Source organism: Crinia signifera, chromosome 11 (genome assembly GCF_055691185.1).
Source record: "Crinia signifera chromosome 11, ASM5569118v1, whole genome shotgun sequence".
Classification (NCBI taxonomy): Eukaryota; Metazoa; Chordata; class Amphibia; order Anura; family Myobatrachidae; genus Crinia; species Crinia signifera.
The window spans coordinates 43,698,743-43,704,742 of record NC_139227.1 but is presented as its reverse complement, the minus strand read 5'-3'; positions in this window follow the sequence as shown (position 1 = coordinate 43,704,742).

The window sequence follows — 6,000 nt, the reverse complement described above, 5'->3', positions numbered from 1 at the left end:
GTCACAAGCAGCCAGGAAAAAGCAGCCCGGTGCCGGCTGCGGCAGAGGAGGACATGGGTCAGTGGCGTAACTACTGTAAGGCAGCCCCAGCTGCCGCTTGGGGGAGCAAGCGGCAGTGGGGTCTGTGTGGGCGCCGGCACACTGCCTGAGCACCGGAGGTGAGTCAGCCGCAGCGCGGGTGCGGCCATGGCAGAGATGACAAATCCCTCCACTGATTTAATTGACTGTACACAGAGCCAGCTATTGGCTACTGTGTACAGGATGAGCGGGCAGGCGTGCTAGGGCGGCCTGGGATGCATCAGAGCCAAGAGAAGCAGCAGTGTCTGCTGGTCTCTCTTCCTCTCTCCTGCTTCAGCTTCTCCGTTATGCATGTGATGTCATCACATCACATGCTGGAGAGGAGCCCAGGAAGGAATGGGGGGCGGGGCGCCACAATACTTTTTTTGCAGGGGGGAGCAAAATGTATAGTTACGCCACTGACGTGGGTCCAGAAATTCTGGGATTGCAGCTACAATCCTAGAGATTAAATTCCCAGACTTTTGGAACGAGATCCAGTGGGTGGTGATCTTGACTTCGGCTTCCCTATCTAGGGTTCATTTTTGTCAGGAGCCAATTTACTTACCTGTGTGTTGTTTGTATTTGTGGGTGGAAACCGCTGCCCACAGGAATTACCCATGTAAACATGAATGAATGTACAAACTCCAAACAGATATGACCTATTGGGAATCGAACCCAAGACCTCAGTAACGTCAGGCAGCAATGTAACTATTGCACCATTGCTATAAAGACATCTGCTCATTGTTTAATGTTTATGAGAAACATAAAATATAAATTACAGATAGAGATGGAATAAGTTATCATTGACATATGTCACAATTGATCACCTGTCACACAATAGCCATGCTGTCCACCAATAACCCTGTTTCTAGTGAAATTTCGCCTTGTAAATGAATGTGCTTGCTTTGTGGATAGATGTTTATGGTTGCGCATCCGTTCCCACCCGGGCAAATATGTCCAAATTCCATCGGAAGTCGTTTACCATCTAATAATTTTTGCTCTGGGCACCAGTCATCGCAGCCACCGCATAGCCCAGGACGTACTCAGTGGCTGCGATGAATACAGGCCTATCAGGGCTGCTCCTGACATCACACTCCCCTAACAGGCTTTGGCACGTCTGTGTTTTCCCTAACACTTCCAGCTTTTCCACCTGCAGACCATTGCCATTTCGACTTCTTGCTTGTGTAGACCCTTTGTCAATGTCGACCTTATGAATGTTGACCTTTTGATGTCAACCTATTAAAACCATTTTTCCAGATTATGAGAACATCAGGGCAGTGGTGTAACTAATAAATATTTTGATTTCGGCAGCATCGACCCCCACCCGAGTAAAGTTACCCCCCCCCCCTTACACCTACGCTTGCCGCTGCATTCTTGGCTGGTCTGCACCGGGGTCCACCACTCCTCGAACTTCTCCTAATGAAAACTGACCCTCCCAAAATGGCTGCCCCTAACAGCAGACCGTTTCTAAGGATGCTAGAGGAGGCCGCTGCCATTTTGAGAGGGTCAGTTTTCAGTTTTCACTAGCACTGCAGCAAGAGCCAGGAGGAGACGGAGAGCCGGGACCGCACAGCCACAGACAAGTAATCAGTGAGTCCTGGCCACAGACGCCGCAGCGGCGTAACCATAGCCCCGCAGATCCCCGGCACCCACACTTTCTCAGCGCCTCCCCGCCACTGTGGGGTCTACTGTTACGCCACTGCATCAGGGGCTTGATATTTTAAAATCATAAATGTAGTGATGTAGGGCAGTGGTTACCTACCTGGGGTACCACCGGAAGGTACACTGCAGACTGTTTGCAGTACTTGAAAACAATATTGGTAATGGTGGAAGAAGAGATAGAAGTCTCCCGATGGCGGAAGAAGTCTCCCGTTGCCGTGGGGATAAACCACGTTGCGTCACTTCCGGTTCAGTCTGCAGCATCATCAGCATCTCCTCATGTTTTTGCCCAACCAGCAATACACTGGGAGCTACCCGCGCTGCCCTCAGACATCATCGATCATCTGCCCCATGGAGACATGAGTGGAGGAAGCAGCGGCATTAATCCTACAGGCGTTAGCGAGAACCCCAGAGACTGTGCACAGCCAGCGGTCAAACACAGAGGGACCCGATTCCTGACCGCACACTACTCCTTAATATAGGGATCCACACACACAGCTCTCTTCCACTCCACTCATAAGACTGTGGATATTTTAAATTGAGAGGAGGGGGTACTCATAAATGAAAAGCCTAATCAGGGGGTATGGGAGAGACAAAAGGTTTGGGAACCGCTGTTGTAGTGAAAGTATGTGCCTGCCTGTGCGCCACAACCAATATCTGTTGACGTCTCTCTTACCCCAAGAAGATGTTCCATAACATTTGCCCACCATACTAACAGCAACGTGCGCAGCCGGACCACCAGCACATTGAGAATTGAGTCTACCCTTAAATATTCCCTGAAAAAAAGTTGTGATGATTTCATTACTTATTTTTTCACCTTTTTTTTCTGTTCAAAATCTGTTTTTATTCCTTTCCATTTGCTAACGGGACTAATTACCACTTGAGAAATAAAATGCATCAATTAGGTTTGTAGACGCGGCGATCAAACACTGCCCATTAGCCGAGATACAAGATAACACGAAGCATCCAGATGGCTGCGGTATATGGGCTGAGTGGTAGGTGCTGAAATCCGGGTATACAGGGTTAGGACTTATGCTAATTATTTTTTGATAGAGTGCTAATTAGCTAATCAGGTGTGCTGAGTAACCAATCAGTGTCCCCCATATATGCTAACACTACAGGATGAGCGAGGATGTGCTAAAAGGTTGCAAATTAGTGTTTAGAAAAAAAAAGATATTTCCAAAGAAACTAAACTTTTCCCAGCAACAAGATTTCCCCGCAGAGAATCCGTGCGTCACGGGTGCTGGAACTTGATTAATGATCTTTGAATATGTTATAAAAACCTGTTTTACCGTTGTGTAGATTCTACATCACTGTACTATAATAATATTGATATTTGGCCATTGCTGAAGGCATGATTATAAATAATACTATATATAAATGAGGTCCGATTCGTTATCCTTTATATCAGGCATGTCCAACGTTGGCCCTCCAGATGTTGTGAAACTACACATCCCAGCATGCTTTGCCATAGTTTTAGCATTCTCTAATAGCAAAACTGTGGCAAAGCATGCTGGGATGTGTAGTTTCACAACATCTGGAGGGCCAACGTTGGACATGCCTGCTTTATATGGTCACTAGGCCGACAGTTATAAGGTTGGCATGCATTCGGTTGACCACTGAACGTCGACAGGCCTTATGGAAAGGGTTGACATGGCTTTAGGTGAAGCATTCGGTCGATATTGGGAAGGTCGACGGTCAAAAGGTTGACATGGATTTTTCCCATTTTTTTCAGCAGACTTGTGCCGACAGGCGGTTTTTCATGCCCTACCATCCACTAGGGTGTGGAGGGAGAATACAATAGTGTGCAGAATGTAGCGAGCCGTGCGAGGGGATGTGGTAAACTTTTTCAATGTCCTGTGTCGGCATTCGTGAGAAAAAACGTGGAAACCCCCATGTCGACCTTTTGAATGATTACCTTTCCAATGTTGACCTAATGCTTGTGACAACCTTATGACCCTGTTGATCTAAAGCCACGTCAACCTTTTTCATGTGTTGACCTAAGGCCTGTCGACATTCAGTGGTCGACCTAATGTATGTCGAACCTAGTTTGGTCGACTTAACGACCCATACCCCATTATCCAGGCTGACAATTAGGGATTCTTGAATTGGTCGCAAGCTGTTTCTCCAGCCAGTACATTGAGCGATCCCTTATTTTGATATATAACCACGATTTCCCAAGATGTAGGGAAATCATCGCTGATACTTATTGCATATGTAATAAATTAGTGATGCAAAGGGGCAGCTCTCCCAAAAATAGCTGCAGCAGTTTCTGGATTCCCAGGTTTATGACACAACTGTCTTTGATGTTTGCGTTCAAAAAATACAGATTTTTTTATTATTTCAAATTATTTTTTATATCTATTACCTATAATGAAGAAAAAACTCAAATTTGAATGAACAGGAACGGCTAATGATAAATTTAATGCTAGTGCCTAACCTTAACCTTCCTATTCCGCCAGACAAATGTAATCCTCCTGCCCCCCAGCCTAACCATAACCTCCATTCTAAGTGCCTAACCCTCCCACCCCCAGCAGCCTAACCTTACCTCTTGCCCCTGTGTAACTCCCATACACACACTGCCTCCCCCGGTCTAACGCTAACTCGCTGCGCATACTTATGAACTGCATGGCACCAGATGGGACTCTGGTGTTGGCATCCTCAACAATGTCAGGATTCTAGCGCCGGTCTTCTGTCCACAAGTGAGGATGCCGACATCTGAATTTGGACTGCCGGCATCCCATGCACAGGGATGCAAACTTCATCCGGTAAGGAGGAATAAATGCTGCATTAGCCTACCACCTCTGACAGGAGGCTATTGGCCCTTGTTCGCTACCCTTTCTGTGATGTTACTTCCCTCCCACTTCCCCTGAACCTCCCTCCCCCCAGTCTCACTTCCTGGGAAGCATGTTTCCCTCTTTGACCTTGCCAGAACCCTGTACAGCTCTATTAAGCATGGGAAAACAGTTGATATTTCATTCCCTGCATAAGTAATAGTGAGCGGCTGGGAGTATCATACCTGTAGCTACAGTATATGTTGCAGCAAATTTCCTTTGAACATGTGTTAGAAAAGGGGTCTCCTGTTGACCCAGCCTATCACACTCAAAGCTTCGGAAGGAAAATAAAGTCTTCAACGCCAACGACATGACCGTTTTCCTTTTCATATCAGCCTATTACAGTTTAATGATGTGCAGTAAATATTTCCAGCAGTTTGGATGATTCAAATAAGACGTATCGATTGGCCGAGCTTTAATAATGAAGCTTCGCAGAAGAGGGCACCGTGCCAGTGTCTCAAGGCCTCCAGAGTGGTTTGGTCTTCTGTTAGCTTGTGAGTCTGTAAAAGGCTCGTTCTGGAAGCCGACTTTCCTCTATTTCCAATAAGGCATTTGATTTAGGATACTAATGTGTTCAACCAGATTAAAAGGTCTATTTATTAGGACTTTAACTGACACCTTAACTACTGGAGTCTCACATAGGGGAGTGTGTGTGCCTTTATGTGTGTGTGTGTGTAGGGGGTGGGGTACTCAAGGATTTATAAATACACGCTGACCGTGTTATTACAGCCAAAATAAAACAATAGTATTTACTGGTGACATATGTTAGTGAGCGATGATTTAGAAATAACATTGTGTCACTAGACAACGCATATTTTGTATTAGTTGAGCGGTTGGGCGGCCTAGGGTGATAGAGACTTTGAGCTGCCAGGCGTTAGGTCATCACGGACAAATAGGTCGAAACAAGCAAAAGGTTGACACATGAAAAGATCAACGTAAGTCGTTCGCAATTATTTTCCATTTTAGAACTTTTTCACAGACGTGGATGATGTCGCTCGCCATGGGGGGGGGGGGGGGGGTTACACAGTATACTAATTGGGGTTCCATGTGCTCATATACACAAATTTACATAAATAAACACAAATAAACTCATGTCGATCATGCCTCAGTTGTCAACCCTTTCCACCTCAGCATTTTGCTTTTGTCAACATTTTGCCCAAATAAATTCATAAAAAATGACCATATACTCCATGGTATTAGTACTTCCACCCGAGAGCACCACTACATGTGTTATAAGTACAATTTTTAAGTTTTATTTGGATTTTTGTGTAAGAGGACAGGAAGTATGATGTTCTTCCTGTTTATATCATTGTTAGGTATATATAGCCAATACATGTAAGCATATGTATACCTTGAAAAAGTACCATTTAGGTCGAAACGCATTTGTCACAGAGGAGGTCCCCTATCGTCTGGTCTGCAAACTCCAACATCAGGAATAACACGAACATCT